The sequence below is a fragment of the Solanum dulcamara genome, chromosome 4 (assembly GCF_947179165.1).
Source record: "Solanum dulcamara chromosome 4, daSolDulc1.2, whole genome shotgun sequence".
Classification (NCBI taxonomy): Eukaryota; Viridiplantae; Streptophyta; class Magnoliopsida; order Solanales; family Solanaceae; genus Solanum; species Solanum dulcamara.
The window spans coordinates 74676466-74689494 of NC_077240.1; positions in this window are offsets into that span (position 1 = coordinate 74676466).

The following is a 13029-nucleotide window of genomic DNA, read 5'->3' on the forward strand; positions in this document are numbered from 1 at the left end:
TTAATTTCAACTTAATAAAATCTGCAAGTCATGTTCTGAATAACGATCCAGTTTAGAACTCCAATATTTATTGAATAAGAAAGAACACTAACACAATTATTAAGATAGTATATATTATGTGAACATTTTATTGCTATATATTGATGACGATGAGTTATTATAGATATATGAGTTTTATTTCGTATATTTTTGTATATGTCCCAACTCCCAAATATAAACTGTAGCTTCAAAAAGAATTATTTGGTGAGAAAATCAAGGGTGTTTTTACGAGTATGATCTTAAAAGTGGGTGATCTTGAACTTTTGACTCAAAAAATCTTTTAAGCTAAACAACTTTTGACTTTCAACTTAAACGCCTATGGAGCAAGTGAGGATTAAAAGTTACAAAAATGAGAAATTGGGGAGAAATCCAAAAAAAAATGTCTTTATTGAAGAGGCTTTGCACCTGAAATTGGACTAATGCAGATTCAGAAGAATGATCTGGACTTTCAAAAAGATGAAGATGCACAGGGGAAAAGGGGGTGCTATCGTATATAAGAAAAACTATTGTATTTTGACAACGGTTAGCTCTCTTTCTGATTAGAATTTTTTTTAGAAAAATGCGAAAGGATTGCAGACTAAATTCAAAGTATGTCTGTTGTCCATGTCATTAATTGGGTATAATTTCTTAGAAAAATCAGTAGTTCTATTGGGCTAGGGATGAAAGCCCAGTGGTTGTACATCTATTAGGCCATGGGCTAGTAAGCCTGTCAACATAAGGGATAAACCGTTCTGAAACTAAGCTTAAACTAGAGGTTCATTTGAACCTCGAGATCTGTTCAAACTTAAATGGAGAAAATCATCCTCCATAACTAAATAAGACCTTATATTACTATACATATTTGTGCTTGAGCAACTTACACAAATAGCTATAATTATAGGATTATTGAATTTGAATTGTTATAAGCAGAAGTATTCAGGGGTCGTTTTGGGTCGGTTATTGGTCAAAACCAAAACCAAACCAACTTAATCGGCTTTTAAATTCTCAAAACCAAACCAAACCAAACCAATCATAATATACATTTATCAGTTTGGTTGTTATCAAATCAATTTGGTTTGGTTCGATTATTCGGTTATTAATCATAATTAAAATAAAAGGCAATGATACATTCAAAACGGGGGAAAAGTGACAACAATCCTTTCAAAACGAAAAATAGTTAGAACGACTGATATTATAGAATTTTCAATCACTAAATTTATTGTGAATAAAGCTTCAAAATTCACCAGTTTGTCCTAGAAGGAAGAGACAATGACATTTCTAGTCCCACTAAGAATCAATAAGATAAATGTTCTCGTCTTGAGCATTTTTGCTTTCATAAATAGATTAAAAATAAAATTTGATGAGAACGTATATAAGATCCTTAAAACTGTGTGTAAACATAATATATTATGTATGTATATATTATGTAAACATAATTTGTCGGTTCTGTTCGGCTGCTTCTTCGATTTTTTCAAACAAAACCAAACCCAAACCAAACACTATCAGTTTTTAAAAATTAAAATCAAATCAAACCAAACCCAAATTAAATCAGTTTATTTAATCGGTTTGGTTTGATTTTTTGATTTGGATCGATTTTTATCCAAACCGTGAACACCCTTAGCTATAAGTATGTTATTTACCAAGAATAACTAGTTGTATATTTGTATAAATATTTTTTTTTTATTTATACATTAACACAGTCATAAATATAATGCACTAAATAAGGTAAATTATGTTACTATAACTGACACTCCTTTATTTATGTCCCTGAAACTCTCAATTTTTCATTATTAAATTAGCGACTACTATTTACCTATTGAAGGCATATTTGATTGGAATCTAAAAATATTACTGAAAAATTTGGGATACATCTCTTTTTCTATTCTCTCTATTGTTCCTATTAAAATTTGGCATATCCGATTAAAATAACAAAGATGCAACCCATTATAGAAACTTAATGTATTAATATATCAAACAGAGTAGTAGATCATGTTCACATACAACATGACAATTTAAATACCTTAGGAATACAACAATACAATGTACATATGAATACCCCTAATATTAAACAAAAAATTAATACATTGGACAACCCAAAAAAAGAAAAACTAGAACATAACACAAAATAACATCCAATTGTATTCAAATATACCAACATATGAATACTTTAATTTCAAATGAATACAAGTATTTATATAGCTTAATGTGTTAGTATATCAAATAAGGTAAAGTATGTCAGCCTAGTATATGAACACAACAATTTAAATATATTAACCTTATGAATACACTTATATCATATACATGTGAATACCTCTGTTGTAAAACAAAAAATTGATGCATCGAACAACCCCTATTTTCCCCAATTTTACCTTCATTTTTTTAAACTTACCATGTTCATCTCTTGCTCTTAACTTAAGTTCTTAATAACTTCATCTTTAACCACACCCCGGATATACATCTAGCAACAACTTCGTCCTTTGTTCATTAATCGGACTTTCAAGGCCAATGATCCTAGGAATTTACATGTTAATTCATAGTTGTTATTAAGAAATCAAGAGGCTAACCATATACTAAGGGCAAATAAATAAAATTGTACAACAATTTACATATAAAAACAGTAAATCAAAGTAATGTCATATTTTTGGGGGAGATTGGGTATAAAACTGTATAAGACTTACATGATTTTAACAGAGAGGGGTTTCCCTTTCGGGAACCCCGAAAGACTTTGCAAATAAACTAAAAAATTTCACACAAACACACTGATTATTATTATTTCAAACTTTAGTACAAACCATAAATTGTTTTTCGAAGGGTAAGATTTTTAAACATGAAGGAAGGGGAATATGTTGGAGATTTTCAGCTTAAGGCTTTCTCTCTTCTATCTAAACTTCTCTTTCTTCTAATTCACACAACTAACTCTTATATAGACTCAAGGCGTAGGAAATGAATGGTTTAAGACACGCTACGAGGCCAAATTATTGATGGCCTACATCCTGATAAGATTCTTTAATAATGCGCATCAGGTACTTAGCGGGCTCCATCGTCACATGCATTATCAATTTATCTTTTTGACTGACTGACACACGCGTGCTTGTCAACAGTTTTTCCCTTATAAGGTAGTAATAAAGTGACAGCACTTATAAGACATTTGTGGGCATACCCACTTGGCATACTATGTACATTGCTTTTTACATTATTGGCTAGTACTCCACAAGCATCTTATGTCTGTACCATTGTTGTCTTCGTCTTCTGATCGTATTTATATCTTAAGTATACAGATTATGCAAGACAATGGAGTCGAAGCTCATGCCTGAATCATCATCTTTATAAAGGTCTTAAGCGTCTTGATAATTGTTATTCTCATAGTCTTCATCTGAACTTGGGGTTCTTATTGGACTGGTGTTGGCATCTTCGTCTGAGTTAGAAATCAGTCTAGTAGTATCTGTATTTAGACTGTCTTTGCTAACAACATGCTTATCTTATCCTTGATCTCTAAAGAATTGTTCTAAAGTCTGCTTAATTATAGCTCCGATTTTGTCATTTTTTTCTTTTTCTGGGCTATAGTCTTTTTATAATTGTCTTTTTGAAAAGATTTTGGTAATTTTCTTCGTGAGGAAGAAGATCCCTCATCTTCACTTTTTGGCAAAGTGACAGTCATTAACGAGTTTGATATGTCTTTACCGGCTACCGTTTGAATCGGACTAGCTGTACTTTGATCTGATGCAGTAGATTTCTTAGCATTCAGAGGGGAATGCACACCCTTCTTATCCATTTTTGATTGGGATGGAGAACTCATTTCTTCAGTCTGAGTACCTGCATCATTTGTCTTGGGAAAAAGCTTATCTTGAAAAGTTTCAAGCTGCTTTAGGAGTCTCATGTTTTCTTGAATGAAAGCCTCATTTTTTGTATTTAGTCTTTTAAAGGCTTCAGTCATAGTTGAGCAATGATCAAAAATAATAATCTTATTTGTGTTTTTTTTAATGTTATATTGAGGTGTTTGGGTTTGGCTTTGCCTGAGGGCTGGTGAAATGAAATAGTTTGGATCAAGTATTTCTCTGGCATAATCTAAAGCTTCAGTAAAATTATTAAAACCTTTGAAGAGAGATTTTTTTACTCCATTTACTGAGTCTATTACTTCTGTCCAAGTCTGAGAAACACCATTAGTTTTACCATGTATAACAACATAATATTTAAATTTACTTTCTCTATTTTTTTCTAAAAGATATTGACATAAAGCATTGTTTGCTGCAATAAAATGTTTAGTGTCTTGCTTATTATAGACTATCCATAAATTGTCTACTAAAAATTTTTGTGTTTTATCTATATTACAGTCTGGCAATATTCTAAACGATAGGTTACATTGAGGATAAAAAATTAAATTAAATTACCAAAGTAAATTCTTTCCATCATTTCAAGTGTACATTGGGGTATGAAATTAGTCTTACCTAGTAATCTCTGAGCATATGAGTCTGATTGGGCTATACCATTGCCTTTGTTTGCTGGCTGTTGGCCAGTTGGTGTCATGCTGAAAGATAGTTAATTTAATTAGTTTTAAGTTGTAGTCTACTTAACTGATCAGCTAATTCATTATCTTTTCCTTTTACATATTCAAAGACTATATTATTATATATAGATATAACATCCATAAAATTTAACCACCCTCTATTGCTACTAGCTTTACTATTTATTGTTTGATGAAATTTTACTATGATTTCACAGTCTGTTCTAACTAATACTTCTTCTTTATTTAATATGTATAGTTTAAAGTTATCTATACCAACCTGCAGCAGACAAGGAACAAATACACTCCATCTATGCCATCTCTAATAGCTCAACACCTGCAGCAGCTCCTTTCTTGCTGGTTCTTGCTTGGTGTGTAGATGCAGATGTCAGGATGGACTCATCAACTTGTGCTCCCAACACCTACATAGAGCACAACACAGATACAACCAACAAAACAAATACCTTCACTAAGAGGCCTACAAAAGAATTGTGCAGCATGGCAATTAGCTTCTGGTTTTGGTGTTTGTTTGTTTGTTTGTATTTGCTTGATTGTCTTTGTTTAGACCCTCTTTGGAACTACTATGAGGGCTGCAAGGTCCTGGGGCTCTCATGGAGCAGCACACTCAGCTTTCCATCCACACTCTCTAACATAAACACACCACAGCAAACACTCCACCAACTGGCAGCACATAAGGAACATGGGTACAGCAGCCTGCAGATCTCCTTGGCAGTGAGGTTTGGTGGTTTTGTTTTATGCAGGTACCCCAGCTGCAGCTCACTCCCAGAATCTGCATTGATCCCCATCAGTCATCCTCAGCTTCATCAATGTAGCTGGCAGACCCCCTTTAGAAATGCTACAAAGGCTGCAGCAACCTGGGGCTACTATGAAGCAGAACAATCAGATTGCCAACCACATTCTCCATTATCAACACACCTCAGCAACAAGTCCATCAACCTGCATCAGACAAGAAACAAATACAAGTTTGTTGGTGTTGTTTTTCTGTGCAGGTACTCCAAGAAGGTTAACCATCTCAAAACAAAGACCAATAAGCAGCCTAACTACAATGGAAGCAACAAGGAGTTGCACAAAAACATGCATCAGCCTTTTCTCTTCCCACAATTGCTTGCCCCTCTGTTAATTGCTAATGCAGGTTCACTGATGCACACCTGCTACAACTTCAAAGTTGAGAATACTTGGCATCACAAGGATACTGCAGCCTTCATCATCAACCACCATTTGTACCTACCATATGCAGCACAGCAGCAGAATACAGCATATGCAGCACACAATAGTTTGTTTGTGTGTTTTTCTGGTGTTGTTTGCCTGTGCAGGTACCAAAATAGGTATCTACTACTGAACCTAACCTGCAACAACAATCATGCTACCACTGCAACTATAGAGGCAGCAAGGAATTGGGTACAAGACTGCAACAACCATGTTTGTTTGCTTCCTTGGCTAATTCAGGCTATCAATTTTCTCCACAACAACTCCAAGGCTGTTGGAAACTATAGCTCCATATATTTCAACTCTTTTCAGCCCCCGTAGTTGATAATCATGATACTGATGCAATGGCATATTTCATCTGGATTTACTTGGTACGACAAGACTAAAAAGAGCAAAGATGAAAAGAATTTTCCCATCCCATGCGAGATAGAAGTTTCGTATACTTGTTCTTCTTCAATGTAGCTATGTCTGGTACGTAGCATAGTTGGAATAGGACTAGTGTACTTTTCTTTTCTTTTTTCTCATGGAAGGGGAGAGTCTCCCTCATTTATGCTTTCATAGTTGAATTGTACCGGGAGGAGTCCTCTCACAGGTTTAATGCTTTCTAGTTATAGTTAGTATCTTCTCTGTATCGGGGATGAGTTAGCCGACCTTTAATAGGTTAGCCGACTTATGAACCACCATAGGATCGGAGGTAAGGTTTATGTCCCCCTCCTTGTATTTTTACTTTGATTATTTATGTTAAGGCTTGGGGGTGTTGCTTAACCCCTGACTGTGCACGAGAGGTGGGAGCCTCGTGTAGGGTCTGTTCCCATAAAAAAAAAAAAAAAAAAAAAAAATCCATATATTATTGCTAATACATCAACGTCTATACTAATCATATTTCCTTTTTTTCTATATTTACCACTCTGATATGCACATATTTTTTCTTCGTTTTTACTGCTATATTTACTAGATCTGATTTTTAAAACCGCTCCCCATCCTAACTGACTTCCATTAGTCTGGACTATTAAATAGTCTGATTATAAGAGAATTTTTAAATTTGGTATATTCTTAACTTTTTTCTTTATTTGTATTACTAATTTGATATCTTTTGAATTAAAATATTTTTGTCCTTTACTTTCTGTCTTAGCATATAAAGGTCCAGCTATTTTTTCTAAGTCTGAATAAAATTTCTAACATAGTTTACGAGGCCTAAGAATTTTTGTAAATCTTTGTACTATCTAATTTATCTGGCATGTGTAATACTTTTTTAGCTATATGTGATTGTAACTTTATTTTACCTTCTCCTATCATTACAACTAAGAAATTAATATGTGTCTTACATAATTCCATTTTCTTTTTACTAATTATTATTCCATATTTTACAAATAACCTAAACACTATTTGTAGATGTCCTAGATGTTCTTGTATATTTTTACTAAATACTAGAATATCATCTACATAGACTAATACAAAGCTCTTGTAGTCTCCAAACATATCAACCATTTTCCTTTGAAATATGGGCGGTGTTGTCTTTAAGCCAAAAGGCATGGCTAACCATTCAAAATGTCCTTCTGGACAAGTGAATGTTGTTCATTCTATACTTTCTGGGTGCATTTTTACTTGCCAATATCCAGATTTACAATCGAACTTACTAAATAATTTTTTACCTTGTATCCTATTTATTAATTCATTTTTGTCCGATAATTTATAAGCGTTTGTTCTATTATTATCATTTAATCTTTTGTAATTTATTACCATTCTAGCTTTTCCACTTACTTGCTCATTATGGTTTCTTACCATGAATGCAACAAATCTATGTTTAGAAGTAGATCTTCTTATTACTTCTAATTTTAATAGTTCTTTAATTTGTTTATTAAGTTCTTCTCTGTCTTCATTGTTTGCTTCTATAGCTGCTGTTTTTATAGTATCTTCTGGGTTAATTATATTTAGTTTACACATGATTTTATTGCAGCCCCAATGTATTAAAGGTTCATCACCAATTATCTCCATTTCATCTAATATTGCTATTATGCTATCTAAATCTTTAGAATTTTTTATTGTTCCTATTGTATTTATTCTTATCTGAAAATTATAAAATTTCAGTTTATATTTATTAGTGTGTAATCTTTTTCTATATTTTCTAAGTATAATTGTTCTAAATAGTCGTTATATTCTTCATACAGGTTTTGTGAAGTGCAACTTCCTCTTTTGTCTCCACATTCTTCACAACATGGAGTTGTATTTTTTTAGGGGGGTTTATATTTTTAATTTGAGATCTTTCTTTTGTAGGAGGGTATATAGTTTGTACTGGAGTATAAGTTGTATTTCTAAATAACATTATTCCATCCCTAGAAAACAAACAACTTCCATTATTTTGTATAAGAAAATGTAATCATATTACTAAATCTGTTTTGATGTCTAAGTCTTTTGCCAGTATTTTATACATATTATATGTAGGTTTATAAAATTTGTTACATGTATTAATAAAACTTATTTGGGCCTTTTTCTATGTAATGATTATAAAAGTTATATGTCCCATCTATTTGTATTGTTGATATAGGTTGTTTGAATGTTTTTAACACGTTTGTTGGCAATATCTTTTTGTTTATAAGATAATTTGTACATCCTCTATCTACCAGTGCTAGGGTTTCTATTTCTATGTCTTTAATCTTAATTTTGGCTAGTACTTTTACTATTCCAAATTGTTTGTCTTCATTATATATAAGGCTAGTACTATTATCTTCAATATTCATGAGTTCAGTTTCTATATTGTCTAAATGTATAGTTCCTTGTGTATAAGTTTCTTCTGTTTTTTTCTTTCCTTTTTCTATGTCAATTAGTCTTTGTTCTAATTCATTTAATCTTGTTTCTAAAGTTAGTAATCGTAAATTAGTGAACGAGTCTTTTATTGGCATATGTTCTTGTTGCTTGTTTATTTTTATTTCTAATTTAGCTTCTATGCAAGTGATACAGGCTTCCATGTAACATTTTTGACATTTGGCTATATTTGTTCTACTAGGATACCATTTACATATGGTACATTGATTACTATCTATTTCTTTATTTCTTTCAAAATTATGACTACATTCTTTTTCTATATTCATCATTGTGCTCAATTGTAAGGCTTCTAAATTTAACGTTCCTCTTTCTGATCTTATTTCATTTATAAGATTATCTTCTTTCGAATCGGAGGACTCTGATTGAGTTTTATCTGCTATTTCAATACGCACTATAGAATATATATTTTTTGTGTCTGGCATGTATTCATCCACATTTAGTAAAGTTTCTTGCAGTTCTTCAACTAATTGAGAGTTTCTACTTTACTTTGGTTTCTTTTAGGACATGTATTAGCTAAATGTTCTATACTTCCACATGTATAACATTCTAATTTATTTTGATACTTTCTGTCGTTTCTATATTTTTTAACATGCCTATCTCTATTTAAGTACGGTGTTTTAGCTGAGGAACTTTTTAAGTAATACTTTTTACTTTTGTATGGCTTCTGATTATACGAATATCGTCTTTTGTATTTTTTTCTGTTTACTTGGTTCTTTATCATAGCTTTGAGTTGTAAAAATTACATATTTACAGAAATTCATTTCATTTTGTTTGAGCTGTTTTTGTATTTGTATATTGGTATATTTTTTTGTAGTATTTTCATTACATGCTGTGTTTTTTTTCCTATTGACTATAAAGTTGTAGGATTTTGTTCTACACCTTCTCTTTTGTACCATCTTTCTTCTATTTCTCTTTCTAAAGCTCCAGGTAATTTATGAAACAATTTTTTACCTAGTTCTTCATCAAAAGTATTGCCACTAACTGTGCAATAATAAAAGTTATCTTTAAGAAAGTCTTTTATATGCATCCAGTTTGTAATGCTTAGTTGTTCTAGTTTTATAACAACATTTCTTTGTAAAGCGACTAGGCCACTATTTGGGTCTTCACCTGTTAATAATACATGTATTTTATTAGCAAAATTATATGAATTTGGTCCTAAGTCTATTAGACTCTGAAATTCTTGGGGGTAAGTCTGTTAATATGCTTTCCACACCGCTTTACATGATTCTCCTAAGAAAGTTTCTAAATACTTATACATTGTTTCTGCGTTTGTTTCAGGATTATTTTTTATAAAGTCTGCTACTACTATTCCTTTCCATATATTTATTTGTCATTTTAAGTTAAAATCTCCTCCATCTAAAAAACTATTAATGGATATAAATGTAATTTTGTACTATAACTAAACAAAATATATTTCTATTAGAACTAAATTTATGGTAGGATATATATTATCCTATTAATAATAGAAGCTTAACATTAAATCTATTTTAAGTAAACTATGAATAGGGAATTTCTACTACACGTTTAATAATATTGATCGACCAAAATATTCATTAAATATTGAACAACTTTTATATTCTTAAGGAGTGAATATTTAATAGTTATAACTTTAATTATTTTCGAAGTCCTACATATTTGCACAATAATTAAATAATAATTATTTAAAGAAAATAGTAAATGACAATTTTGTCTATTGTAGAAAAATAGTAAATAATAATTTTATCTATTATAGAGTCTTTTAATAAAGGCAATATTCAATCAACAATTCAATGAGATAAAACCTTCCGTCATTAACCTTTTTATAAAAAAAATCAAGAAGATTCGAGACCCAACTCCTGGATTCCGGATCGGATCTCAATTTGAGTATCGGATCCCGAGTCAGAAATTGAGGTAAGATTTTAGGGTGTCAGGGTTAGGTCTCGAGTTAGGTATTAAGGTGGAATTTTGTGTCGGGTGTCGGAGTTAGGTTTCAGACCGAGAGTAGAGGTTGGGTCCTAGGTCAAGTATCAGAGTGTGTCCTTAATTGATCATCGGGGTCGAGTATCGGGATTAGATCCTGATTTAAAAGTCAGACCTCGTGGTCAGCTCGTGACTCAAAAGTTGGGTCCCAAATCAATTATTGGAGTTTGATTTTATGTTGGAAGTCGGAATTGGGTCCTAAGTCATATTTGAGGTTAGATCCTGATTCGCAAGTCATATTCAGGGTTTAATGTCGGGTTGGATCTCAAGTCGAAAGTCGAGCTGGGTGAGGAGTCGAATGTCGAGGTCGGGTGGAGTCAGATCCCGATTCGAATGTCAGGTGCAGAGTCGAATCTCAAGTCGAAAGTCGGGTCCAGATCCGAGATTTAGATCGGGTCCTAGGTCGAGAGTTGGTGTTGGAAGTACAGTCCCAAATCAATGTCTGTTGTAAGGTGTCGAGGTTAGATGTCAAGGTCAAATTTTAAATCAAGTCCACAGTCGAATATCGAAATCGGATCTTGAGTCAGAAGTCGGGTCGCGAGTCGAGTCCTGGAACAAGTGTTGGATCGGAAAATTGATTGAGAGCCAGGGTCAAGTCTTGGTTCAAAAATAGAGTTTCGATTCAGGTGTCGGATGTCAAGATCAGATATTGGGGTCTAGTCCCGAGTCGGGTGTCGGGATGAGACTCCAAATTAGTCATCAGAATTCTTTTTGTATGATACTTGATAGAGAGTAATGTGCAAAGCACGTACATAGACACTAGTATATATATAGAAATTTTCCCCCATTAAATTTGAGGATTTACTATACTAACTATGTTTAGGTGAATTATGAGGCACATTTATATATGATTTGATTAATCGAACCATGACTAGACGTCTAATTGAGTGTTTATATCATTAGGGATCTTAAAAGTTTTTGGGCATTACATTTTTCCCCTTGGGTTTTAACTTAGAAAACACATTAATAATTGAAGGGAAAACTATGTAATTAGGCAAACATGTGGTATGTATAGTTTGAAAGAATTATAATTTGTAGGTAGGTGTGCTGGTTGGAGTCATCATCTTCTTTCGATAGAGTTTTGTTGCTATTTTCTCTCTCCTCTCTTCCTTCTCCCTCTCTCCCTTGCCTCTCTCCTCTCTCTTTGCACTCTCGCTTGCCTCTCTCTTCTCTCTCTGCCATCTCTCCCTCGCCTTTCTCCACTCCCTGCCCCATCTCTCTCTCGCTTCTCTGCCTCTTCTCTCTCAATACAGATAAAAATGATAACAATCAATTATACAAATACAAATGATAACAATCAAACATCAATTATACAAATACAAATGATAAGTGTCAATTACACAAAACTTTTTCAGTGATACAAAATAAAAATACACATGTATTCGTTGATACAACATTGGTACAAATGATAAGTGTCAACTACACAAAACTTTTTCAGTGATACAAAATAAAAATACACATGTATTCGTTGATACAACATTGGTACAAATGATAACAATCAATTATACAAATACAAATGTTGAACTTGATACAACATTGACACAATTGTATTCAGATACAAATTGTATTCGTTAATACAATTGATACAACATTCATATAAATGATAACAATCAATTATACAAATACAAATGTTGAACTTGATACAACATTGATATAATTGTATTCAGATACACATTGTATTCGTTAATACAATTTATACAAATTAAAGATACAAATTATATTCATTAATGCAATTGTATTCATTGATACATATACATGCTAATTACATATACACAATAAATATATAAATACAATCATTAATACATATACATATTAGTTGCACATATACCCCTCTGCCCTTATAACATGTACTATGATCGTAATTAATTATGTTGTCTGATTATGTTTCTAGTCTTGGCTATTTATGAAACTTCCTTATAAATGAATCTTAAACTCTCCCTTATATGTCCCATGCATAACTTTCTCCTCTCATTTCATAGGATCTATAAGCTTTTAGCAAGGTGCATGTCCAACTGTTAAGATATTATTTATTTTGACTCGACCGTCGAATTATCTCATCATAATTGGTGCCTTTTGAAATAAAGCCCAAGAAAACAAAAACGTGAGATCTGAAAATCTTGAGGTGACCTAAAAGAGCCTAATCAAAACGGACATATCTTTACCATTGGATTTGACGTTTACAACTTCAAAGTATCATTTCCCCCTCTCTTTTTTTAAAAGTCATAGACCAAGCTAAGTGTCTATTTTTATTAATCTTTATCTGCTTTTTTCTATTCAATTTTGATTATGATTATCTTTTAATATTTTATTTTAAGTGTCACAGCAATCAAGAGTTGAGAAGATGTCTCTTTAGATCAAAGAATGGTCTAGCACTTGAAATGATGATCTCCATTGCTATATGAGTTCTTATTGTTAATAAAATGATATAATTTTGAGTGTGCATAAGTAGACATTTTAATTTGTGTGGAATTATATATATTGAAGAAATAGATACATGCGTC